Here is a 17183-nt window from a genome sequence, read left to right as displayed (position 1 = left end):
ACATGAATTAGCAGTGGTAGCACGACCTAGCCACAGAGACAGCCAGGCCTCAGCTGAACTGGCATGAGTCAGCAGCAGTGATTAGAACCAGCAGGGACACCGGGAGAACTTCCTTGTGCCTCTCTCAAAGAAGTGAAGATCAGTGAAGACAAAGACTAAGAAGTGTTGCAAAGTTAGCTATGCAAGCCCTGCCCCCATCACTGTCTCTTGGGTCCTACTGATATTCCCTTCAAACAGCACGTGTTCTCCCTTGGGTCTCACCTCACCATGTGAGTCTGTCTTAGCAAAACCCCAAGTGAGTCTGTATCAGCTGACATCACTCTGCCAATTGGTCGGAGTCTGAGGAAGTGTCAAGAAGCTGCCAAAGCACCATTAGACACTTTTTTGGTGTGTTTCTTTCTATGGAATCATGACCATTGGAGCTGAGCAGTGAAGTGTAAGGTGAACCAATACATGCTTAGGAAAGAAGCCTTCATTATATGTCCTTTCACGTGTTTGCTTTAGCAAAACATCCGTTCACTAGTGTCTGCTTCAGCAAAACATTCCTTCATGTATCTGCCTTAGTGAAGCATCCTCTCACTTGTGTACGCTTCAGAAAAACACTCCTTCTCGTATCTGCAACAGTAAAACACCTTCTGACACAACTGACTTTCCAAAGAAACTTGAGAGCAGGCAGCCTCTGCCTCAGTGGCATGCCTTGCTCTAGCAGAACTTGGAAGAATGTCATCGGCTAAGTAAATAAAGCTAAAATGATGCCATTTTCCATAAAACACATGTTTGATTTACTGCTTTAGAGGAACTTAATAAAAGTACTGGGTTTTAGAAGCCTCCCACTAGGAAGCTTGTGCATGCATAGTACAAATTAGTACTTGCAATATATAAACAGCACATTATGTATTGAATTTGAGTTGTGCAAACTTGGAAAGTCTTACACAAGTTGTGTGAATTGGATTTCCTTCATTTGATGAATGTGATTTGCACGTGATAAGAACTTTTCAAAACCCGTAAGATTTTGAGAGTGTGGGAAGTGGTACCCTGACACACTTGCTTATAGAATAAAAAGGACAGTGGCAATTCTGACGAATTTTCTGTAACTAAGTCAGTTGTAGCTAGTTTTGTTCTAGATATCCCACAAACTTGAGTTCACGATATCATATCCTTGGGCTTAGGAACAAAACAAAGCAACTCTATCAACAGTGGTTGTACTCAACAAAGTTCAAGGGTTAAGTTGGTCAAATAAAAGGACGCCTGAAGAGCTGGTAAGTCTGGCTCTTTTTAAACAAGTTAACACTTCACAAAACAGAACTTGTTCTGTAACAAGGTAAAGACAATGGCATGTGTTTTTTGTGAAGCTTAATAAGGCTGGGCTAGCAAGCCTATATTCCCCTCAAAATATGCTAATGACTTTCCTTTTAATGAGTTTATCTCTTTGAAACACTTTCTGTGCACACTTGTGTCTGTGTGTGTGGGGGAGTATATACGTGCACATGTTCCTGGGGTAGGTAGCATGCATGTGTGTGTGAACATGTAGAAGCCAGAGACAAACAGCAGTTGTATCCCCCACCTTATCTCCTTTTTTGAGACAAGCCTCTCATTGAACCTGAAGCTCACTAGTTTGGCTAAACTGCCTGGCCAAAAGCCCAAGGGATCCTATATTCCTACCACTGGTATCACACGCATGGGCATTGTTCCTCAGGTTTTTACTTGGCTGCTGGGGTCTTAATGCTTGCATAACACTTTACCCAGTTAGCGGTCTCCTTAACTCTGAGACACTTTAGAAGTTGATTGTGGATAAGCTATTTTGACTGATGAACTTATTATTATTTTTTTTTTACCATTCTACCAACAAATTGTCTCCATTAAGTAACTGTTGACTGACATTTTTTTTTTTTCATTGAGTAAACCATGCTTTTAGAATATGACAGAACGCATGTTCATGGTTGCTTGGAGTACCAGGGAGTTCCTTAGGCTCCAGATAAGCTTTATGGCCTTCTGAAAAGACAGTAGTGGAAAAGGAAAAGTGTTGGAGGTTGGTCTAGTGTTACTGTGTATGCAAATGCTAAATTCTGGACCCCAAGATCTGGTTGCTTCAGAAGAGCATATTCTCACATACATTGGCTTTTGTTGTGTAAACCTTGCTCCCCAGTGTAAAGATATTGGTTAAATAAAAGTGGCTACAAACAATGACTGGGGAGAATGAGGTAGGCAGGGCTTTGGTTACAGGGCTGGGGGGGTCTCAGGTAGGGCCCATGAGAAGGGGGGAAAGAGGAGGAAGAAGGAGAGGAGAAGGAAGAAGAAGGAGAAAGAAGATAGAACAGGAGGTCCCCATTAGATGTGGTGGACCAGGAACAGGCACCCGAGTGAAATGCCCTCCCCTCACCCCAGGACAGCCTGATGGAGTAAGTACTCCAGGAGCTTAGCGGGAAGCAGGCAGTTTAGCATTAGAAAATAGATGAGGGTTAATCTGACAAGTAATTGTGCTAGAGCTGAAGAGATGAGTTTAGTAGGCCTCAGTCTTGATTATTGGGGGGCTGGCCAGGTCATATTAAGAACTAATAGAGTTAATAAAAAAGCTTTTAAAGAACAGAAGAAATCATTGAGGGAGCGAATCATGTGCTATTTTCCTCCTGGGGAGACTTTGAGTCATTAGGATTTTCCTGTGAATACAGTTAAGGTTTGATTTGGGATCCAAGCTAAAACCAAGAGGGATCTTCTTATGACTGTAAAGATAGGTCCAAGAGCTGAGGACAAAGTCAGTGTGTTGCATGGTGTGTACAGTGGAAGAGTTTTCAAAGGAGGAAGAGTTAAAAACAGTTTGTCTCAAGACACGGCAAGTGATGGGACACGTTGTTCAGAACTGAAACTAGAAAACCGGAACTGGGCAACTCAGCTTCCAGCAAATGTTGACTTTGCACAACAAAAAGTACCGTGTGCCCAATGGTGTCTGGCTGTGTGTGAGTAACGAAGCTGTGTGCTTGACACGAGGTAGCTGATGCATCGTGATTAACTAGGGACATCTTCCATCCTGACAGGGAGCAAGCTGATGATGTGGAAATGAGGCCAGTGACATGAAGTTATACTTTAAAAAGAAGTGTCCTGGATTGTCACTTCTGTTTTAAAGAAACAAGTAAAGAACAATCAAGATACAAAGAACTGTGCAAACATTAAGACATCTGGGCTCTTGAGGAATGCTGTGTCCGATCCCAGTTGGACTTCCTAGCTGTGTGTACTTTAGGCAAATGACTATAGTTCTTTTGAGGTACTTATGGCACTCAAGCTCCTGGCACATAAAGAAGATATTGGAGGTTGCAGCTACCAGTCAGTGAAATGTCAAGTGTGCTGTCTATGAGGAAGTCAACTGCTTCATGCGAAATGACCAGGGCAGGAGTAGAAGCTGGCTGGGCCTCAGGACACCAAGGGGAAGCTGGTGTATGCCTGTGTGTGGGAAAATGTGGTGTCTGGAGGTGATGTTTAGGAAGGTGTGTGTGTTCCCTGGTCTACCTCCTCCCCACCATGGTTGTGTGTTACTCTTTTGGTTCCCCTTGGGAGTAGGGTAAGACTGAATTCGAAACAGAGGGCTGAGACTTCTTCCTGATCTCTGTGAAAGTAAATTAAGGCTTCCAGCAATGAAGTTCTAAAGGGGAAGAGATATGCTTACATCAGAAGTCCACCAGCATGCCAACGAGGGTATCATCTGTGGAGTGTGGCACATGTAGTAAAATACATTACTTAGACTCTGTTTGGGAGACTCTATTTGCATGCTAGAACACTGAATTCTAGTGGTTAAACCAAGTCCTGTGATACTGCTTTGTGGGTTTTGAAATCAAGTTTTACTAACATAGCAAAACCCAAGATAGGAAGATGAGATTTATGCAAGTGATGGAAAAATGAAGGATTTATTAATCCCAGTAAAGTAACCAACTGGTGGAGGTATTTAGGTTGACTGTCAATACTGCTTCAATAATGGCCTATGATTGTCCAACTACTGAAGACTCATAGAAAGCAGCAGTTGATAAACTGGTATCTGATTTTTGGACTGGACAGTGCTGTCTGGCAGTTTCCTTCCAGGAAGAAGGAAGGAGACAGACTCAGGAGACTCAAGAGGTAAATAAACCTCCCAGGTCCTGGGAAAGCTGAAACCAACAAGGTTCACCTATGGTCTCCCCACTCCCTGTCAAGGCTAAGGAAGCAGTGAAGATGGGCTGGGGCTCGGCAGTGGGGAGAAGACAGTGGTGTCCGGAAGAGCGTTTCTGACTAGTCCAGCTGCTTGCAGTTCCTGCAGAGCCCCAGGCTTGCAGCCCCAGTCAGTGCTGTGGGCTTCTCCACCACGAAGCTCCTTAGCATCATCTCTGTTCACGTTAGCAGCTCTCACCCACACTCCTGGGAGGGACCTCAGCAAGCTGGTCGATTCCACGCTGGACTCTGGTGGCATTGTTTCTTCGTCTCTTATTGGAACTGTGCCCTTTCCAGAGTGAGTGGGCATTGTGTCACATCCTCACAGGAAAAGAGTCACACGACAGACACAAAGAAATGTGTTTGTGCCTTTCCTTTGTAACACTTTCTGTTTTGAAGGGTGGCTGAGCTCTGTCTGCTTTGTTTTTTTGTTTTGTTTTTCGTTTTTTTTTTTTGTTTTGTTTTTTTGTTTTTTTTTTTGAGACAGACACTCATGCATCCTAGGCTGGCTCCAAACTTAGTATGTAGCTGAAGATGACCTTGAATTTATGATCCTTTAGCTTCTATCTCCTGAATGAGGAGATTCCAGGGGACCACCATGCTCTCTTTGTGCCATGTTGGAGATTGAATCCACACTTCTTATACCCTAGACCAGAATTCTACCACCTGAGCTACACACTCAGCTCAATTATGATCATTGAAAGGATACTTTTTTTTTCCATTAATTACTTATTTACTTTACATCCTGATCACAGCTTTCCTCTCCTCCAAGTTACCCCTCACACTTCCCTTTCCTGGTACCCACCTTCCCTTCTCCTCTGAGAAGGGGGAGGTCTTCCTGGGTATGAACCCACCCTGGTACCTCAAGTCATTGCAGGACTAGGCACATCCTCTCCCACTGAGGCCAGACAAGGCAGCCCAGTTAGGGGAATGGGATCCATAGGTAGGCAGCAGAGTGAGGGTAGGCTCCTGCTCTAGTTGTTGGGGGGATCAGCATGAAGACTAAGCTGCACATCTGCTACATATGTGGGGGGGGGACTAGGCCCAAACCATGTATACTCTTTGGTTGGTAGTTTGGTCTTTGGGAGTCTCCAAGGGTCCAGGTTAGTTGATCTTCCCGTGGAGTCCCTATCCTCTCCCCTAACTCTTCCACAAGACTCCCTGAGCTCTGTTTAATGTTTAGCTGTGGGTCTCTGCATCTATTTCAGTTAGCCTTTGGGTGGAGTCACTAGAAAGACAGTTATGCTAGACTCCTGTCTGCAAGCATAACAGAGTATCATTGATAGTGTCAGGGATTGGTTCTTGCCCGTGACATGGGCCTCAAGTTGGGCTAGGCATTGGTTGAACATTCGTTCAGTCTCTGCTCCATCTTTGTTCCTGCACTTCTTGTAGACAAGACAGATTTTGGGCTGAAGGTTTTGTGGTTGTGTTGATGTCCTTATCCACACACTGGGGGTCCTGCCTGGCTACAGGAGGTGATCCCTTTAGCCGTCATATGCCCTAGTGCTAGGAGTCTCAGCTAGAGTCATCTCATAGACTCCCTGGTGAAGACTCCTTATTTTTAAGGCCTGTATACACATTGTCATGCCTGTAGGGCCCTGGATGCTAGAGACCTTTTCCAAACCAACCCTCAGGAAGGAATGGATGGTAAAAGGATTTTGCCAGTTCCACAAGCTCAGAAACAAAGTGCAAGGCAGCACTAAAGAGTTTGGGAATGAATGCCTCCTGTCTCTTTGACACCATTGCTTCCCACCTCCTTCTCCCTGCACCTCATCTCTTCTCTGTGTCTGACCTGCCACTTAATACTCATTTGACTTAGTCATAGTAAACAATCTTCAAAAGAGTTTTAGTGATTTTAGGACCAAAATAACCTCACTGGGCTGGTTTCCATGGATTTTCTTCAGGGATATTTGGTCTGAGCATCTCCTATGTGACCTAAGCAGTTTGAGAGGTAGCATTTGATGCTTCAGTTAGCTCTTAATTGAGATCACTATGGTAATTGGTTTTGAAGGTTTGAAAGGGCTCTGTTTAAGGTCTAGTAGCGCAGTGAAGGCACAGCCTCAGGGATGGAACATATGCTGATGTCTGCTTTTTCATAAAGACAACTCTTTTTGTTTCCAGTGTAAAACTGAGTGAGCCCAAATTAGAAAGGAGCTGATAAGGACAGTTAAGCAACACATAAAACGTTAAATAATGACTATTACCCAATAAATTAAACCACAAGCAACACAATTACTGATGTTTTCCTTTTAAAAAGCATCCTGAAGCTTGTATAAATGAAAAAATAATAAAACAATTTATAAAATAAGATCAGATTATTCCTTACTGATAAGAAATGTATATATTTATATGAACATTAGAGACAGATGTTCTCTTTATATACGCATGCTTAATAGTTGCTTATAGATGGATTGAGACAGTTAAATGAGATGACTTCTAGACACTGCAGCTAAAAGCTAGTTTCTTTTTAGTATGTAGACACTAGAGCCCTGGGAAAGGTTGGAATCCCAGTATCCAAATGTCATAAGACCACTTATGACTCCCTTTGGCATAGACAAAAAGGACTGGGGAATTGAAAGGACGAGAAGGAGCAGGAGGCCATCTTTCTCCTTCCAGGATCGATGTGTACTGTGTATATTGTTCACTCGTGATACCCTGCTCCTTCTCATTCCCTTTCCATCTGTGCCCAGCTGGTTGCCGGACCCAAAGGAAACTGAATTCTGAACCAAGGGCTCAGGATTTGCAGAAATTCTGTGACCTTTTGGCATCAAGGGAAGTGCTTAGAAAACATAGTCTTAGAAAACATAGATTATCAAAATGTCAAAGTGAAAAAAGGGGAATGTTTTCATGTCCTCAGGCTCTCTCATCTAATGGAAGGCCCTCTGTTTGGCAGTCAGATGGGCCAAATGGATCTGCTCTTCACATAAAAGGCACAGAATGGATAATGAAGGAAGGAAGGGAGGGAGGAAGGGAGGAAAGAAAGAAGGAGAGAAAACCAGGCAGGCAGAAGTGATATAAGCACTTGATCTAGCTAGCATTTAGGAGACAGAGGCAGGTGGATCTCTGAGTTCAAGGCCAGTCTGGTCTACAGAGTGAATTCCAGGACATCCAGGGCTACCAAATAAAAAACAAAACAACAACTACAAGAAAAAGAAAAACAAAACAAAAAAGGAAGGAAGGAAGGAAAGAAGGAAGGAAGAAAAGAAAATCAGACAGGCAGAGGTGCCATATGCCCTTGATCTAGCATTCAGGAGATAGAAGCAAGTGGATCTCTGAGTTCAAGGCCAGCCTGGTCTACAGAGTGAATTCCAGGACATCTAGGGCTACCAGATTAAAAAAAAACCAAAACAATAACTACAAGAAAAAGAAAAACAAAACAAAAAGGAAGGAAGAAGGAAGCCACAGAAGTAGAGAGTAGACAGGTAGTTTCCTGGTGTGGAGGACCAGGCAGGGGTGAAGACAGGGAGATGGGGGTGTGAGGAGTAAATGCTAATGTGCTGTTTCACAGTAGGTGACCTCAGATAATGATAAAGTGCATTTCAACAAATCCATGGAAAAGGGTCTTGGGAGATTTTACAAAGGGACAATAAACATAATAGACGATAGATATATTTGAGCTGACTCAAAGGTGGCACAATGTCTACGTGTCCTCAAGCACCGTATGATACCACGTGAATGTGCATTGCTATTTTGCAGAAGTTAAAAAGAGAAATTTAATTTATAAAAGGCACAGAGGAAAAGTCCAAGGAAGAAGTGCCATTTGGAGGAAACAGGGCAAAAACAAAGAAAATCTGATACTTCAGAGGGTCTCTTTATGCATCCTAATATGATCTCCAGTTTTGTCTCCTGGCTGTGTCCTTAGTTTCTTTCACAGCAGCTTGACCCATTAGTCAGTGACATTTATTTTTCTTGAAGGTTCTCTTCTGTGCTAATGGTTACTATATCAATTACGGAGCTCCAGCTATGTCAGATAAATACCAGACAAAGAGCAAAGTTAAGGGAGAAAGTACTTAATTTGTCTCATAGCTCAGAGGGAAGCAGTCTGTCTTGGAGAGGGCACAGTGGCATGAGCAGCTGGGTCTGCAGAAGGGACTAGGAAGCAGAGAGTTGGAGGTGGCATGTTTGTTACATTGGCAATCTTCACTCTCCTCTTCTGTTTGATGCAGTTGCAGCCCATGGCATGGTGCTACTTGAATTCAGAGAAGGTTTTCTTTCCTTATTTAAAGCCCTTTGAAAATGTCCTGAGACATGCCTGCAGGAGTGCCTTCCAGGTGAATTCAAATCCAGTTATCTGGACATGGCCTGTGTGCTTGAGTACGGGGTCCCCCAGCTGACCAGCACTGCCTTGGGATGCTGTGGAACCACTTGGACAGTGGCTTGCTAGCAAAAGTGGATCACCATGGGTAGGCCTTGAGAGTTATATCTGACTTTGCTTCCTATATGATCTCTCTGCTTTCACATCCACTAAGAAGTGAGGAGGCCTCACGTTCTCCTACTGCAGTCAAGACCACCCCACCAGGGCTCACATGCAGTGTCAGATCTCTCAAACTCTGAGCCAAAACAAACTCTTCTCACCTAAATTGCTCTTTTGGGTATCTGGTTCCAGTAACTAGAAAGCAACCAGTATGGTATGGTGTGTGTGTGTGTGTGTGTGTGTGTGTGTGTGTGTGTGTGTGTAGACAAGTGAGAATTTTTGACTTACTTCTGGTTCAAAAGTGCAAGAAATACTGTCTCATCTTTGCGATTCAATTTTTTTAAAAAAAGATTTATTTATTTTATGTATATGAGCACTGTCCCTCTCTACAGTCACCCCAGAAGAGGGATCCCATTACAGATGGCTGTGAGCCACCATGTGTTTGCTGAGAATTGAACTCAGGACCTCAGAAAGAGCAGTCAGCTCCCAACCACTGAGCCATCTCTGCAGCCCTGTGATTTAATTTTTACTTGTGAAAGTATTTTGTTGCTTTATTAACTGCTTTGAAGAATTATAAAAGCAAATGCGAGAGAAAGAGAAGGCAGAAGACTGTCTGTCCATTTGTGTCTCCAGAGTCATTGATATTTGAATGGAGCCTCACAATTATGTTCAATTATCAGGAAGTTGTAGCCTGGATTATTGCTGATGCAATTATTGAATAATTTGTGATTCACTCAGACCATTATTTACAAAATAAATTAGATGGGCAATAGTCAGGATAAAGCAATGAAATTGATAGCTAAAAGAATGGAAAGAGGCTGGGCAGTGGTGGCACACGCCTTTAATTCCAGCACTTGGGAGGCAGAGGCAGGCGGATTTCTGAGTTCGAGGCCAGCCTGGTCTACAGAGTGAGTTTCAGGACAGCCAGGGCTACACAGAAAAACCCTGTCTCAAAAAACCAAAAAAAACCAAAAAAAAAAAAGGAAAGAGCAAGAAGAGAAAATACAGCAATTTAGGACAATAGTGAGGGGCACAGGCTCCTGGGAAACTGGAGGACCAAAGCTGCCTATGTGGAGGCTTGGGCAGTGGGCTACACTAGCAGATTAGTCTCTTACCTGGCTTCTGAGTATATTCCTCAGTACATTCTCTAATCTGACTACAAACACTACAGATTGCTAGAGACTTAGTGCCATTAGCAAGTCTTGGTGATGATGACAAGGTTGAAAAGTTGCACGTTTGAATGCCAACTGTGAAGACCATTCTAAACAATTGAGTGCATTCCTCAGAACTCTCCCTTTTTAGTGCTCAGTCTCTTGGAGACAGTCCTCTTCACCCACGGATAGGAGTTATGAATCTGAATCATGAAGACGTTCGATAACTCACTCCAAGATGCAAAGTAAGAAGTTGTGAATCTGGAGGAGGATCCATGCCACCTTTCAAGAATAAATGCAGAGAGCGCCATGGGAGCACTGATTGGAGCAGAGCATGCTGTGGGATCCCAGCCGAGTTAGGGAAGGGCACGGACAGCTTATTTATCTTTGCCCAAATTGGCGGGCTGTCTTACGGAGTCTCAGCCAACAGACACTGGCAGTAAGACCTTGCCTTCAGGGGTGATGAAGTCCCAGTCTGGGCAGGTTAAGGGAAAGTCAGCCTCAGTAGCTGCCCGGTTGCTGGTGGGTTCCCCTGTGGGGCCAGGATCTCTGTCTAGATCTTTTTTCTCTTTTTCTGTGGTGAAGAGAACCTGCAAGACCTGCTGGCAGTCATACCATGTGGACTGCTGGGTGAAGACGACTGTCTCCAAGAGACTGAGCACTGAAAAAGAAGGGTTCTGAGTTCTATCCATTTTAACTGGTCAAATAAAGTCTGGAGCCTGTGATTGGGCAGTGGAAGGGAAAGGTGGGGCTGGAGGGTTAGAGAGTGGAGGAAGGGTAGGGGACGATGGAGGAGAGGGACAGAGGGAAAGGATGGAGGAGAAGGACAGGAAGAAAGGGTGAAAAGAAGATAGAGCAGAACCACTTGGCCTGGAAAAGCTGCAAGTAGCAAGGAATCTCATAGCTGGGGAGTGGATTAGTGGTAGATCTGTCCAATCTAGATATACAGCTTATAAATATAATACCTGAGTTGTACACTTTTGAATGGGCTTATTGGGGTTGGAAATTTAGTGCAACAATTTAGCCCCCAATGTGGGGCTTAGAACCCAATGAACATGAGATAAAAGTCCACTGTGCCCCCACTCTCACCCCGAAATAAATGGCTGGGGTGGCAATCTAAGGCTGCAGCATTGTGTGGATTGAAAGCTGACTGGGTGAGGGGTCTATGGAGAACTGCAGAAAGGCTCCCTCCCCAAGCATCAGGCAGACAGTTCCAGCCAGGGCCAGCACCCTAGCCAGGAGCTAGCCAGCGCAGCTGGCTGTGAGGTAGTTTTCTGGCAGACACAGTGAGCTGATCTGGACATCAGCCTGAGGGTGCCTTTCCGTGCTCTGTCTCCTGTTTACCCCACATCTAAACAGGACATGGGACAGGCAGACCTGCTCTCTGGACTGCTTGTGCTGTAGGCTGCCTGAGATCAGCACTCACCTGGCCAGGGCAACCCAAAGAAAAGACAGAGAGCTGGCTCAGAAGCACAAAAGTCATATATGTATTTGATGATTAAAGATGAGAAACACAATAAATACCTTTTGGGCTTTATGGGATGGTATTTTGAATGGTTCGACATGGATGGATTTAAGAGAAATGGACACCTTGTCACTTACTGTTATTACAATACTAATTACTTTGATTTACTATGTCTTCTCAAAAGACAGGGCCTTAGATAAAAAAAAATTACGTGCCTTTGAAAAGGGATTAGAAAAAACACTAGCACTAAAGGATCAGGATTTTTATAGGTTAAGATAAACAAAATAAAAGAGGGGAAAGACAGCCCTGACAAGGTACACACTCTGGGATGTTGAAATTCAATGGGATAATCCTAAAGACAAGCCAGAAGGGGCCGTGGGGAAGCATATACTTAGAAAGACAACGGATTGTGAAGGCAGGAGACAAAGGAAGGCATGCAGAGAAGCTTGAGAGAGTATCCTAGGTAAACAGACAGCATGTTGAGAAGCACAGGGAGATGCAGCACAAAGCACTTGAATGTTCTCAAGGATTTCATTAAGTGATTAAGCCCAAGGGATAGGAAAGAGAGTGATCAGACATCAGGCTTGAGTACAGAGCAGGAACTATGTCAGAAGGGCCTTACTGGTTTTGTTATCTCTGGGCACGGAGGAACCTCCTGCAGCATTTCAGACAGAACTGGTATCTGGCAAGGATTTGCAGCCAGGATGATTTTAGGCATCAAAGTGCTCAGAGTTCTCTGTAGGGAGGGGCTTAAAAGGAAAGTATGTGCTCTGGTGATGGCCCTGGTGACAGAGGGTGCTCTGGTGATGGCCCTGGTGACAGAGGGTGCTCTGGTGATGGCCCTGGTGACAGAGGGTGTGGTGACAGGGCCTTTAGGAACAAATTCTCATTTCCTAATGGGAGTGCTGGAGTCTCGTCTTCTTCAGCTGAATCACATTGGTGATCTCTGAGAAGGAAATGCTGTGCTATCCTTTAATTCTAAGCTGTCCCACAGGGCAGAAGAGTAGGCCTTAGGGCTGGGGATATAGCTCAGTTGGTAGAATGCTTGCTTAGCAGGTTAGAAGCTCTGGGTGAGATTTCCAGCACGGTGTAAACTGTCTGGGTGGCCTACATCCGCAGTACTTGGGAGGCAGCTGTAAGAATATCCAAAGTTCAAGATGGTCCTTGTCTACATGGAAGTCCTAGGTCAGCTAGGATACATGATATCCTGCTTATAATATATACATATACATATTATATCTATATTATAATATATATCTACTTTAAAGAGACTAGAGTCTCTGTCATGGTGAGGATCAGATGGACAGCCATGTTTAACTGTCAACCAATAGTGATGGCAAGATGTGGATGAGAAGCCAGGGGCTGCAAGCTAGATTGTTACACCAGAATTTTATACAAGATTGTCTATATGACTTCTAAAAGTACAGAAAGGCCACCTTGGATCTACCAATTAATGATAACTACTGATGGGGTGGTGACTGTGCACTTTCAGAAATTCCATAGGTGATTTGCATACATACCCTTTATGAATTTGTATGCTAGGCAGTAAGCACAGGGCTTGGCAACCAACTGGATGCAGCCCTGAGGAGAAAGGCAAAATATTTGTAATCAGTCCCTAACACAGGCCCTTTGTTCCCTGAGCTGCTCATTCCTGAAAAGACAAAGCTACACCTCTCAGTACAGGGCTGAGCAAGCTGAGCAAAGCTGGTTGTAGGCCAGCCTCGTCTCCTCTGCCAAGTGACACAGTTCATGTGGTCAGCCTGACTTCACACTTGAGCAGTGGAGGTTTCAGTTGCATAGGTTTGTTGAGTAGCGAAGATTGGGGTTTTAGTTAGGGTCAGAGATGTCTGTTTGCAAGGGTTAGATGAAGAGAGCAGAAATGGCAGTGGGGGTCCGGCTTCTGGGCAAGGACAGAACTGAGAGAAATGCACAGAATTGCAAAGACTGAAAGGCAAGATGCTGAGTAGAAAATAGAATCTTCTGTTCAAGAATAAATAAATGTTTTGGAGAGATGGCTCAGTAGTTAAGAACACTGGCTGCTTTTCCAGAGGGACCTTTCAATCCCTAGCACCCACATGGCAGCATGCAATGGTCTGTAACTCCTCTTCCAGGGGATCTGACATGGTCATACAGACATAGATGCAGACAAAACACCTACAAACATTAAGAGAAGAAGAAGAAGAAGAAGAAGAAGAAGAAGAAGAAGAAGAAGAAGGAGGAGGAGGAGGAGGAGGAGGAGGAGGAGGAGGAGGAGGAGGAAGAGGAGGGGGAAGAAGAGGAGGGGGAAGAGGAGGAGGGGGAGGAAGAGGAGGGGGAAGAAGAGGAGGGGGAAGAAGAGGAGGGGAAGGAGGAGGAGGAGGAAGAGAAGGGGAGGAAGAGAAGGGGGAAGAGGAGGAGGGGGAGGAGAAGGAGGGGGAAGAGGAGGAGGGGGAAGAGGAAGAGGGGGAGGAGGAGGAGGGGGAAGAGGAGGAGGGGGAAGAGGAGGAGGGGGAAGAGGAAGAGGGGGAAGAGGAAGAGGGGGAGGAGGAGGAGGGGGAAGAGGAGGAGGGGGAAGAGGAGGAGGGGGAAGAGGAGGAGGGGGAGGAGGAGGGGGAGGAGGAGGGGGAGGAGGAGGGGGAGGAGGACGGGGAAGAGAGGGAAAGGGAAAAGAGGGAGAGGGAGAGAAGGAAAAGAAAAGAGTAAATGGTTGCTGGGAAATTAAATGCACATGGGTAGTGTCAGTGAGCATCTCCGTAGAAAGTGACCAGCAAGGAAATAAACCCCAACCCAAATGGTCACTTTCCTGACAGCCTCAGGGCATTTTTGTTAGAGAGATCTCAGAGAAAAGTATGGAGAGGAATTACTCTTCAGACTAGAACTCTATTCAGAGATGCTCACGTCATGCCACAGACAGCTAGATGGGATTCTGAAGGGAGAGAGAAGTCTTCAGTCCTAGAGGCTATGGTTTCTGAGGGAGAGGGAAGTGACATCTCACAGGACCATAGAGATCTTTCTACTCCTGCAGAAAACTGTGAAAACTCAGATTGGGATCGAGGTACTCAGAGCATGTGTGGTCCTGGTCTAGGCTTTATGTCTAATTATAACACCAACATTCTTTAATCTTTCTAAGTGCTGAGTGTTAGGTTCTGTGTCTTACTAATGTGCTCCTTGCTTGTGTGACAGCATTGCGGGACACACATTGTTATCACTGTTTTTGAGATGGAGAAATTTGTTTAACTTACAAAATTTGGTCAAGGCGAAAGTATAGAGTCGATATAGAATAAAAAGACAGGGAAAGTAGAACATGAGAAGGTGTTCTCAGGTTTGCTTTTTAAGTTGGGGAAGAAAGGATTTATTTCATCTCACAGCTTATTGCCATTTAGGGAAAACAAGGCAGGAAGTCAAGACTAGAGCTTAAAGCAGAACTGTAGAGAACACTGCTTATTGGCTTGCTCTCAGTTCATGTTCAGCCACCTTTTGGGCACAACTCAGGGCTTTCTGCCTAAGGATGGCACTGCCCATATTGGGATAGGCTTTCCTGCAACCATTATGAATCAAGAAAATGGCCCACAGGCATGCCTACAGGTCAATATGATGGAAGTAAGTCTTCATTTGAGTTTCCTTCTTCCCAAATGTATCACGCTGACAAACCAAGATTGGCCATGGCAGAGGAGAAAAAAGTCCTTCACCTTGGGGTCTCATTTGTCTATCCTGCTGATGGACAATCAATGTCACTGCTAAAGACACAATTCTCTCCAGAGATAAAGTGTGTTTTCCGAAAGACGCTGCAAACAAGAATGTGGGGAGCCAACAGTAGGCAGCTATTATCCTTGCACCCATCTTGAGCCATATACCCTGATAAGAGATTTGATTACAACAGCCTACAACCACTGAGCACACTCTGATAACATCTTGCTTTAGATACCCAGGATCTTCCCTTGGGAGTGTGAGACTTAAAGCTGTGATTTAGAGCCCAGACTTAAGGGGGTGACTTAGAGATCAGATTTAGAGACAAGGCCTAAGGGTGTGACTTAAAGGCGTGACTTAGAGGCGTGGCTTAGAAGTGAGACATATAAAAGGTGAGAGGCAGACAGAAGAAATCATTATTAGTACAACTTGGAACTAGGAATTAGGTTAGAGAGTACAACTTGGAGTAGGAATTAGGCATTGAGGAAGAAGACACGTGGACTAGAGAACTTCGAAGAAATTACTATTATTAGGTATTAGGCACTTGGCACTTGGAGGAAGAACTTGGAATTAGACATTAGGCACTTAGCACTTGGAAGAAGTAACTTGGAACTTGGAGGCACTAGGGACTAGGAACTAGGTACTAGGAACTCAAGACGTGGGACTTGGACTAGGAAGAGAGACTGAAGAATAAACAGGATTGAATCACACTCTGTCTGGTCTCCATTCTTTCAGTCCGTCCTCACTCTCTCTCTTTTGCTGAACCCCGACCCACAGATCTGAGCAGCTTGGGGCAGTGCAGGCTCTAACAATTTAGCCCCCAAGGTTTTTGGCAGTGCCGGTTCCAACATTGATAGAGCGGTCCACAACATTTTTGGCCCCCAAACATGGGCCAGAGTTGTCCTCAACACAAGAATATTAAAACCACAAACAAACTGTGCTGGTGTTTGAAGCCCTGAGTTTTATATTAGTACCCTCTCTCATCTTTCAATCTAATGGATGTACCCCACAAAACTGCCTTACAATTTCCCTTACAAAAGAACATTTTTAAGAAAAGAAAGTACACCAGATCATAGAGTTTAATCATTTTGAAAATTTACTGAAAGTGTAAACTTCTTGATTTTTATGATTTGTTGAAAAGTACAGTCCTTTGAGGAATGTGATTTAGAAGGCCACATGTTTGCTCACACAAGAGCACACACAAGAGCACACACACACACACACACAAACATAGACACACAAACTCACACACACATACACACACACACACACACACACTCTTGTCTTGAGACTGTGTCATGTCCTTTCCCCTCTATGTCTGAATTTTATAAACTCACTAACTTCACTTGTCTTTCTCCTTCCCTCCTTCCCTCTTTTCTTCCTCCCATCCTTTGTCCCCTCTTCCCTCCCCTGAATTGTAGTAAATTATATGTAATATAATTGTAATGAAGTATATATAATAGAAATTTATCCTCTTAGTCCTATTTAGGGTACAGTTTCTGTGGCATTAATAGAATTTCATCATTTTGTGACTACCATTACCAGGCATCTACAGAGCTTCTTTGTCACACCAAACTGAAGGTCAGAATTAATGCTCTTGGAAATAGTGTGAGAGACAGAGACAGTAAATGTTTCTGAATGAAACAGGGCAGTTGCACATGTGAACCTGTCATGGTGGTTGTGACATGCAGAAGACATCATGGTGCCAGACATGAAGACAGTCCCAGTGGCATGTCTCATGCCAGTCTGAAGAGCTATTTGTTATTGATAGATGCTGGGAGGGGAGAATTAGTTTTCTTTAAGGGCATAGCCTCTGATAGGTGTAACACATTCCAGTGATGGGCACACACCTAAGAGAATACAGGCAGTACTGATGTGTTATGAAAAATGAGGACACAAAGTTGGGCATGTTTAGAATAGGGGTGGATCTGAGAGGAGATAGGGGAAGGAATGGAATATTAAAGATGTGTTGTGGGGCTGATTAGCTCGCTCATGGGCACAAGTGCGTGGGTCCTGTTGGGCAGAGTCGTGGTTCCCGTGTGTCTGCCATGGATCAGAGAGGCAAATGCATTCGGGAATTTTGACTGAGCTCCTTCCACGTGATGCCAGGTGGATGCTGGGCTAAGAAGCTGCTTGGGCCTCTGCCTGGGGATGGAGAGGTCTCAATCTGAAGGTCCCACAGGGGTAGGGCTTTTGAGTGGACCCAGAGGCCAATGGTCTCCGTTCTCAGGCTCCCAGATGCTGCTGGGGGCTGCGGAAGAACAGAGACGCAAGAGGAACAAGGGAGAGAGAAGAAGCCCTGACCGGGCCTCCC

Source organism: Arvicanthis niloticus, chromosome 18 (assembly GCF_011762505.2).
Source record: "Arvicanthis niloticus isolate mArvNil1 chromosome 18, mArvNil1.pat.X, whole genome shotgun sequence".
In the NCBI taxonomy this organism is placed as follows: Eukaryota; Metazoa; Chordata; class Mammalia; order Rodentia; family Muridae; genus Arvicanthis; species Arvicanthis niloticus.
This window is presented reverse-complemented; position numbering follows the sequence as displayed.